This window comes from Vulpes lagopus, chromosome 5 (assembly GCF_018345385.1).
Source record: "Vulpes lagopus strain Blue_001 chromosome 5, ASM1834538v1, whole genome shotgun sequence".
Lineage (NCBI taxonomy): Eukaryota > Metazoa > Chordata > Mammalia > Carnivora > Canidae > Vulpes > Vulpes lagopus.
The window spans coordinates 11,227,195-11,235,604 of NC_054828.1; positions in this window are offsets into that span (position 1 = coordinate 11,227,195).

The window sequence follows — 8,410 nt, forward strand, 5'->3', positions numbered from 1 at the left end:
CGTTGCAAATGGCAAGATGTCATTCTTTCTGATGGCTGAGTAGTATTCCATTGTGTGTAGATACCACATCTTTATCCACTGATCTGTTGACGGACATCTGTGCTCTTTCCATAGTTTGGCTATCGTGGACATTGCTGCTATAAATATTGGGGTGCAGGTACCCCTTCGGATCCCTACACCTGTATCTCTGGGGTAAATACCTCGTAGTGCAATTGCTGGGTCATAGGGTAGCTCTATTTTCAACTTTCTGAGGAACCTCCACACTGTTTTCCAGAGCAGCTGCACCAGCTTGCATTCCCACCAGCAGCATCAGAGGGTTCCCCTTTCTCCGCATCCTCACCAACATCTGTAGTTTCCTGACTTGTTCATTTTCCCCATTCTCACTGGTGTGAGGTGGTATCTCATTGCGGTTTTGATTTGTATTTCCCTGATGCCGAGCGATGTCGAGCATTTTTTCATGTGCCTGTTGGCCATGTGGAGGCTTCCTTTGGAGAAACGTCTATTCATGTCTTCTGCCCATTTCTTTTTATTTTTTTCTTCTGCCCATTTCTTGACGATTTTGAGTTTGGACTGTATTGTTTCATCATCTCCCCCATTATCCCGTGTCCCTGCTCTCTCCCCACGTTCTAGCTCTCACTCCAAGCAACTTCCCAGCGTCCAGTCACTGAGCAAGTTATAGTGGAAACTGGCCATCCTAGAATGAATAGCCTACCTCTGCCCTCTTAATTATTGGCATCCTGGATGACTCCAAGAAAAGATCAAGAAGCACGTTTAGACACTGTGCCAGGCACTAACCAACATTATCCTTATTACCTGAAAAGCCCCAGCAAGGCAGGTATTATGTTCCCCATTTCGCAGATTAGGAAACTGAGGCTCAGGGAGTTTAAAAATGCAGCTGATGGGTGGTAGAGCCAGGATTTAAACTCCTGTACAATTGGCCGCGGAGCTTTTATCCCTTCACCGACATAGAGCTGCACAGGAGACAATTATATTCTTGGAAAACAATGAGCAAAATCCCATCCTAAGCTTCCTGGTAACCAATTTAAAAATGAACGCAGGAGCCCACTTGCTAAGATTGTAATTGTAGTTGAAACCATCCCCACCCTCTGACCCGGCGACATCACGTTGAGCTCAGATCCCTATTCAGCCTCCTCCTCGGTCCACCTGGCCCCCGCCACCTGCCCCTCCGATCCTTGCACCTCCTCGGCCAGCTGTATCCCAAACTGGCTGAAGTGTAGCTGAGCCTGTCTGGCCAAAGCCCCGTGCAGCACGTCACTCTCCCTCCTCAGTTTAGGAGATTCCTTTAGGACCTTCCCATGCCGGGTGTTTCTGGTAAAGGCTCTGGCTGTCCCTTTACTTGTCCATGTCCCCCATGGTCACTCCCCTGCCCAGGGCAGAGGATGCTGCAGACGGGGCCCTGGCCAGCCTCCCCTCTGGGGCCAGTGCGTGGCATGAGGCCAGGTGCACAGAGGTGCACAGAGGAAGATGATGTGTCTCCCGCCAGCTCCTCCCTCCCTCTGCGTCCTGGCTTCCTGGAATTGTAGCCTGGGTACCTCTCCCCCGAACCTGTATCTCTCTCCCCACTCAGCACTTCCGGGCTTGCTTTCCCACAGCCCTTTGCCACCCAGCCCCCCACCCCGCCCCCCAGGCCCTGTGATAGAAGCGTCAAGTGTGTCATACGGCGGTGGTGGAAAATGTCTCTGAGCAAGTCAGCCAAGGGGATGTCCCGGGGCTGTCACAGTGGTCAGGCCCAGACGCTGGGACTGAGCTAAGTTTCATCAACAACCCAACCACCTCCCTCACAGCCCCCAACAACAGTGGCCTTGAGTTATTAGGATGCAGGGGTGAGCGCCCAGGGTACCGTGCCCCCCACCGAACTCCCCATTTGGCCTGGGACATGCGCTGTCCTCTTGTCCTCACTGGTGACACAGAACTCAGAATCTTGGTCGTTCGTATTTTACTGGGTCGCTGAGACATTGTGTGAGATCCTAGATATGCTTGTGCTTTAAAATTAGCGAAAGCCTGCCCTTTTAAGGCCAAAGTCCTGCTGGTTCAAATCCTTGCTTCACAGCGTTCTAGCTGTGTGGCTTGGGGCGAGTCAAGCCCCAACTACTCTGTGCCTCTCTTCTGCAAAATGGGGTAAGAATGGTATCTCCTTTCTCCCTCGTGGTGTTCTTATAAGGATCAAATTGAGTTAATAACACAATGCGTTTTGAATGGAGCCTGATGCGTGCTAAGTGCTCCATAAATGCAGCTCTTGAAGAGACCTGATGGCTTGAGAATGTTCCAGCATGGCCCTCACAAGCCCTTATGCTCACAGTGGTCCCTCCCCACACCCCAGCACCTGCCACGGGATATGTTCACTGAGTGAATGTGCATATTGGTAACAGGTGAAGGGAGGAAGGAGAGAAGAAAGGGAGGGGAGGGCAGGAGAGCTAAAGAGGTTCCAAGAACCTGGACTTGTATGTGAATTGGAACTGATGTGGCCAGCGGAAGGGACAGAGCCTGCAGGCACTGGGACCTCTCACAGCCCCACCAGGGACTGATGACACAAGTTACTCAGGGGGCCTGAGCTGCTCTGGATGCTTCCTCTGAAGGGTGGCAAGAAAGCAGCTCCTTGTAGAACCTCCAGTGCTTCAGCCTCGGATGGTGCGCCCCTGGAGCTGGACCAAACTGAACTCCTTGGAGGGAGGAGCCCTGGCTATAACAATATTTTGAGGACCCTCTCCTCAAATTTACACATATATGTTGAAACTTGGGATTCTGTGTGCCTTGGACATTTCGTTTTTATTGACTATCTGCCTGATGGCTTGCATGTAGAGTGACACTGTTGCTCTTTCATTTTATTCTTAAATTTTTATTTTGGAGCAGAGTCCAGGGAGGAGCACAGGACTGGTAACAGGTAATTTGGATTGAGTCTGGCCCTGTTGCCTGACCTCCCCCCTGGCCACCTTGGGTCTCCAGCTCCCAGGGTGTTCTGGGAGCCCCTGCTGCTGGGCAGGACCGCACAGTGGAGGAGGCCAGGCTGGGTGACACACGAGGAGTTTCCATTCTGTGTCCCCAACTGACTGTGGCTTGAGGAGGCACGGCTCAAACCCCAAGCCCCTGATCAGAAGCCACTTTCCTGACCTCTGACTGGGAAAGCTTCAAAGGGCTGGGCAGGGGCCACGCCTGCGACAGAGGCCAAAGGCCAGGGCCCAGGGTGGGGACAGGAGGGGTGAGGGGCCCAGGAGTTGTGGCATGGCAGGGACAGAGGGACACACACATGGTGGTCTGGGGGCTTGACCACCAGGGGGTCCTGAGTTTGAATCTAGCACTTCTCAGCTGTGTGATGGGGACAAGTGACATCTGCTTTCTGAGTCTCCACTTCCTTAGCTGTGAAATGGGGCAAGTGGCCATTTTTTTTACAGGGGGATGAGGCCTGTCCTGCATCTGGTTAGCTGTATCACAAAGCTAGTCTTAGGGCCTCCATAAGGGTCCCAGAAGCCCTTAGGGACCTCGCATCCCCCGTACAGGTGAGGGAAGTAGGGCCACTGAGACAATGACTCCCGAAAGGTCTCACACCTGAATCGATGACTGGCCATCCTGGTGGAGTCTCATCCTGAAACACTGAGGAGCACTGTCATTACTGCTGAGGGCCTTGACCTCTGCCTGCTGCTGGGAGGACAAAGGGGCATCTTCCCCCCGTGAGCTGCATCCCTCAGGAACCAGATGAGGCCTCGTTTATTTCTTTGGCCTGGAAGCACAGCCCAGGCTGGTACCATGTTGGTGCCGACACCTGTTTAATAAGTGAGTGAGCAAGCAGGGTGCAGTGCTGGACAGAGGTGACAGAGATTGCAGAGGCAACCTCCGGGGACCCTGCCTGGGCACCCTTGAAGGCTCGGTTGAGGCCATGGGAAAGCTGTGTGCAGCTCACAGAGCTTCCTCTCCTTCCAGTCACAGGAGGGCTCACAGGGAGGCCCCAGGGGCCACAGGAGGGAGAAGTGACAGGCAACACCTGTGTGTGGAGGGGAGGGGAGTGAGTGTGCTAGTAGCTCAGGCATAGAGACAGAACACGCTTCAGCAGTGACATGAGGACTCAGGGTTACATGGACCTTTGGAACGGCAGCCCGAGGCTCGGCCAGTAAGCAGCCTGTCCCCACCTCGCGCCCCACCTGGGATGGGTTGGACTGTGTCCCATAAAAAATATGTTGAGGTCCTGGTACTTCTGAACGTGACCTTGTTTGGAACTGGGGGTCTTTGCTGAAGTAACTCAGGTGAGGTCCTTAGGTGGGTCCTAATCCAGTATTACTGGCGTCTTTACAAGAAAGAAGGGACACAGAGGCAGACACAGGGAGAAGGCCCTGCGACGACAGAGGCAGAGACTGAATGAATGGCAAGGGTTGCCAGCCAGCTTCGCAGCTAGGAAGAGGCAGGAGGCATCCTCCTGTAGAACCTTCAGAGGGAGCACTTTCCTGCTGGTCCTGTCGACACCTTGACCTTGGGCTTCTAGCCTTCAGAGCTGTGAAAGAATGCGTTTCTGTTGTTTTAAGCCGCCCCATCAGCCGTACCTTGTTGGGACAGTGCTCGGAAACGAATACCCTACCTTGGAGCCTAGAGGAGCTCGGTCCCCCAAATACCTGTCTAGACAGCACTGGCTGGAGCACTTGGAGCCCGCCCCCTGGGCCCCCACTGCGGCTCCCCCACTCCCCCACCCCCGCCCCACCCCCCAGGCCATGAGCCTGCCTCAAAGGGATTCAGAGGGAGGCTCAGCCACAGGACACTCCCCCCGGGAGGGCTGGACGCCCAACTCCACTCTCAACCCCAGCCTTCGTGGGCTCTGGGGCTTGGCTGACCCACAGCACAGGCTGACCAGGAGGGTGGCCCTCCCGTTGCTCCCAGGCTAATCCCCACCAGAGCAGCCCCGCAGTACCACCACTTCCTTCCTGCACCCAATTGAATAGTGCCCCCCCCCACCCCATTCAGGCCCCCCGGGGAACCTGTGAACGTGACGATGTTTGCACACAGGTCCCCTTGCACGTGTAAGTAAGCTAAGATAAGGTCACGCTGGACTAGGGTGACCCTGACATCCAACACGATCGGTGTCCTTATAAGTAGGGGGATATTGGGCACAGAGACACAGGGAAGAGGCCCCGTGAGGAGGGCGGCAGAGGCTGGAGGGATGCCTCCACCAGCCAAGAAACACCGAGGGTGGCTAGCAACACCCCAAAGGCAAGAAGAGGCGAAGAAGGAATGTTCCCTAGAGCCCCCAGAAAGAGCACAGACCTCTGACATCTGGTCTAGGCCTCCAGAGCTGTGAGAGAATGCATTTCTGTCCTTTTAAGGGCCAGATGATGGTCATTCCTCGTGGCAGCCCCGGAACACGACACGCCTCCCATCAGGGGTCAGGCCAGAGCCCCTGGGCTGTGGGACCTGGGGCACGTCAGCCTTGGTCCTCCCAGAGCCTCGGTCTCCTCCTTTGCTGAGTGGAGACGGGGGCTTGTTCCTCGAGGCTGGGCCTGGGGGTCTCACTCTGACCGCCCGCCTCTGTGCCTGAGCTGCCCCCACTTTTCCACCCCGTGGCTTAAGACGTGGCACTGCCTGAAGGCTGCGTAAAAACGCAGGTATCTCGGCTCTGCAGCCTCTCTGGTGGGCGCCTTCCTCTGGAGGGCTGCGGGGAAGACCCGTTCCATGTCCCTTCCCCGCTTCCTGGTGCTTAGCCGGCCGTCTCCGGCCTCCCCCGGCCAGTGGACACACCACCTGATCTCTGCCTTCATCTATGCCGAACTCCCTCCGGGTGGCATTTCCCCGTCTGTAAGGACATCAGGGGGACCCCTGCTCCATCACTCCGCTAGGACCTCATCTCCATAAATGACAATGCTTTTTCCAAATAGGGTCATATCCAGAGGCCCTGGAGGTCAGGACTTCCATCTGTGAATCTGGGGTGCACATCAGCACGTCCAAGCGCCTTCCCTGTGCCCCCCAGGAAGGCAGGCAGCACCCCTCCCACTGGGCGGAGGTCAGGGCTGTGACTCACTGGCCTGGTGGCCTCCCTCTCTGGACCTGAGCCCATCTTTAGAATGTCTTATGAGAGGCGCCTGGGTGGCTCAGGGGTTGAGCGTCTGCCTTCGGCTCGGCGTGATCCCGGGGTCCTGGGATCAAGTCCTGCATCGGGGTGGGGAGCCTGCTTCTCTTGCCAGGTCACTGACAGGGGGAGGGGCTAGACTCCAGCCAGGTCCTCTAACTCTCCAACCCCTGGCTAGATCCTTGTCACCTGAGTGCAGTGGGCCCACTGAGGCTTGTCCCTCCTGTCCTGCTGGCTTGAGCCCTCTCTGCCAGCCTCCTGGCCTCCAAGCCTCACTGACCACCAGGTGGCTTCTCTGTCCCTAGAGCCCGAGGGGGCCCAGGGTTAGGTGACAGGCAGAGAGCCTGGGAGCACTGAGGCTCTCATCCGGTCTATGTGTGGATGTGTCCCTCTGCCACCGGGAAAAGGGTGTCCCGGGCACATGTTGCCCTGTTCGCAGAGGGAAGCCTTGACTCGGGGGGCAGACTGTGCCTCCACCCACAGCTCTCCGAGCTCTTGGGGAGTTGGTGCCACCGTCCCTTGTACCCCTGCCTTCAAACACCCCCCTGAGTACTTTGCTGCCCCCTCATGCCAGCCCCTCCCCTCTAGGCCATGGTTGATCAATGGCCCTGTGGCCGCCACGTACAGAGGACCTTGATTGCACAAGATCTTCTGCTTCTCACACTGTCCAGCTACTAGCCTCCCTGCTCCGGGGCCCGGGCCACTTTGCCTTCTGAAGGACAGGATGCAGTACAGAGACAGGGCTTGGGTCTCTTCGCTCCCTGCCCCCCACCGAATCCCATTCCCCTTTGGAAAGCTTGCAGCAGCTGTGGGGGGTGTGAAGGGAGCAGGGCCAGGGAGGCGGGGAGGAGGGAGGAGGAGGGGACATCCTGGGGTGGGGGCCGTGGAGGGTGGGGCAAAGCTGGGGGCGTGGGTCCCCGGGTCCCTGGGTCCCTGCAGGCTGGGGAATAGGAGGAGTGGGGGAAGGAGCCTCCCACCCAGGTTCCCCAGCCAGCCCCACCGAGCCAGCGAGGTGCAGAGATTGTGTGTCCAGTGCTTGGACACTGGATCCTGATGGACACACCCCAGAACACACACTCAGACAAGCACACATGCACACACGCATGCACCCTGGCACATGATGGGGACACACACGTTCAGCAGGCCCCTTTAGAGCCCATGAAGGAGCACTCCTTACCCTGCAGCCATCCTCACCCTGCCTGCTCCTCGGGGCACCTGGCAACCTGGCCCAGACACGCTGGACACACTCCTCCCCTCCACACTCACACCCCTCACATTTAACACTGAAACCTCACACCTCCCCTTCCACACACTCACCTCACACTCACACTCACACTCACACCCCTCCCATTCCACTCACATACCTCACACCCTATACTCCTCACACACACGCACTTTGCACTCCGCACAAACACATCTCACGCTCCACACTCATACATTCCCCTACTTCACATTCACATACACCCTGGGACTCATATAACACAGGGTTCTGGTGAGCAGCCCCCCACAAGGGATAAACATGGACCAGCCTGTATATACCCGGGAAATCCCGGTTTATAGCACGTGCTTCGGAGCACACTCGGTGAGCCCCTTTGTGTCCACTGCAGCTCACCAGCTCACTAGCCCTGGAATGTGAGCCACACTTGTGGTTTCAGGGGTCTAGGAGCCACATTACAATTATAAAGAGAAGCAGGTGCGTTGAATTTTAAAAATGTTTTTATTTAATCCAATACAGCCCAACCGTGCTGTCTCAACATAGCATCAACGTGAAATATTCTTGTCGAGGTAGTTTACATTCTTTGTGTGCACCAACTTTTTGAAACCTGGTGTGCATCTTACCCATGAAGCACATCCTCAGGCCAGACTGGCTGCATCCCAGGGGCCCAAAAGCCACACGTGGCCAGTGGCCACCAAGATGGAGAACACAGCTCTAGAGAATCATGCAGTAATTCAAACAATTTCCAGCTGAACAGAAAATAACATCAAACCCCATCCCCACCCCACTTTCTCCTTTTCTGTCTCTGGACCACGTGGGCCCAGCCTCCCCTTCTCTCTGCCACTGGCCCCTCCGGCCTCAGCAGTCTAGGTAAGGAGACCCGTGTGAGCCCCTGCCCCACTGCCTGGGCCCCTCTGCGCAGCCCCCCATCTTCAGCCATCCCTGCCTCGTGCTCTAAGGGACCAGGGGCTGTAACCAGGCAGGAACATCACCAGGCAACAGGCCTCAGGGGAGAGCTCAGATCTCCCGCACCTGCCTGCCAGGCTCCAGGGTGCCCACGGGGCGGGCCGGGGCGGGGCGGGCACTGCCTGGCTCCTGCCTCCGGCCTGTTTACCTGTGCTCAGTCACAG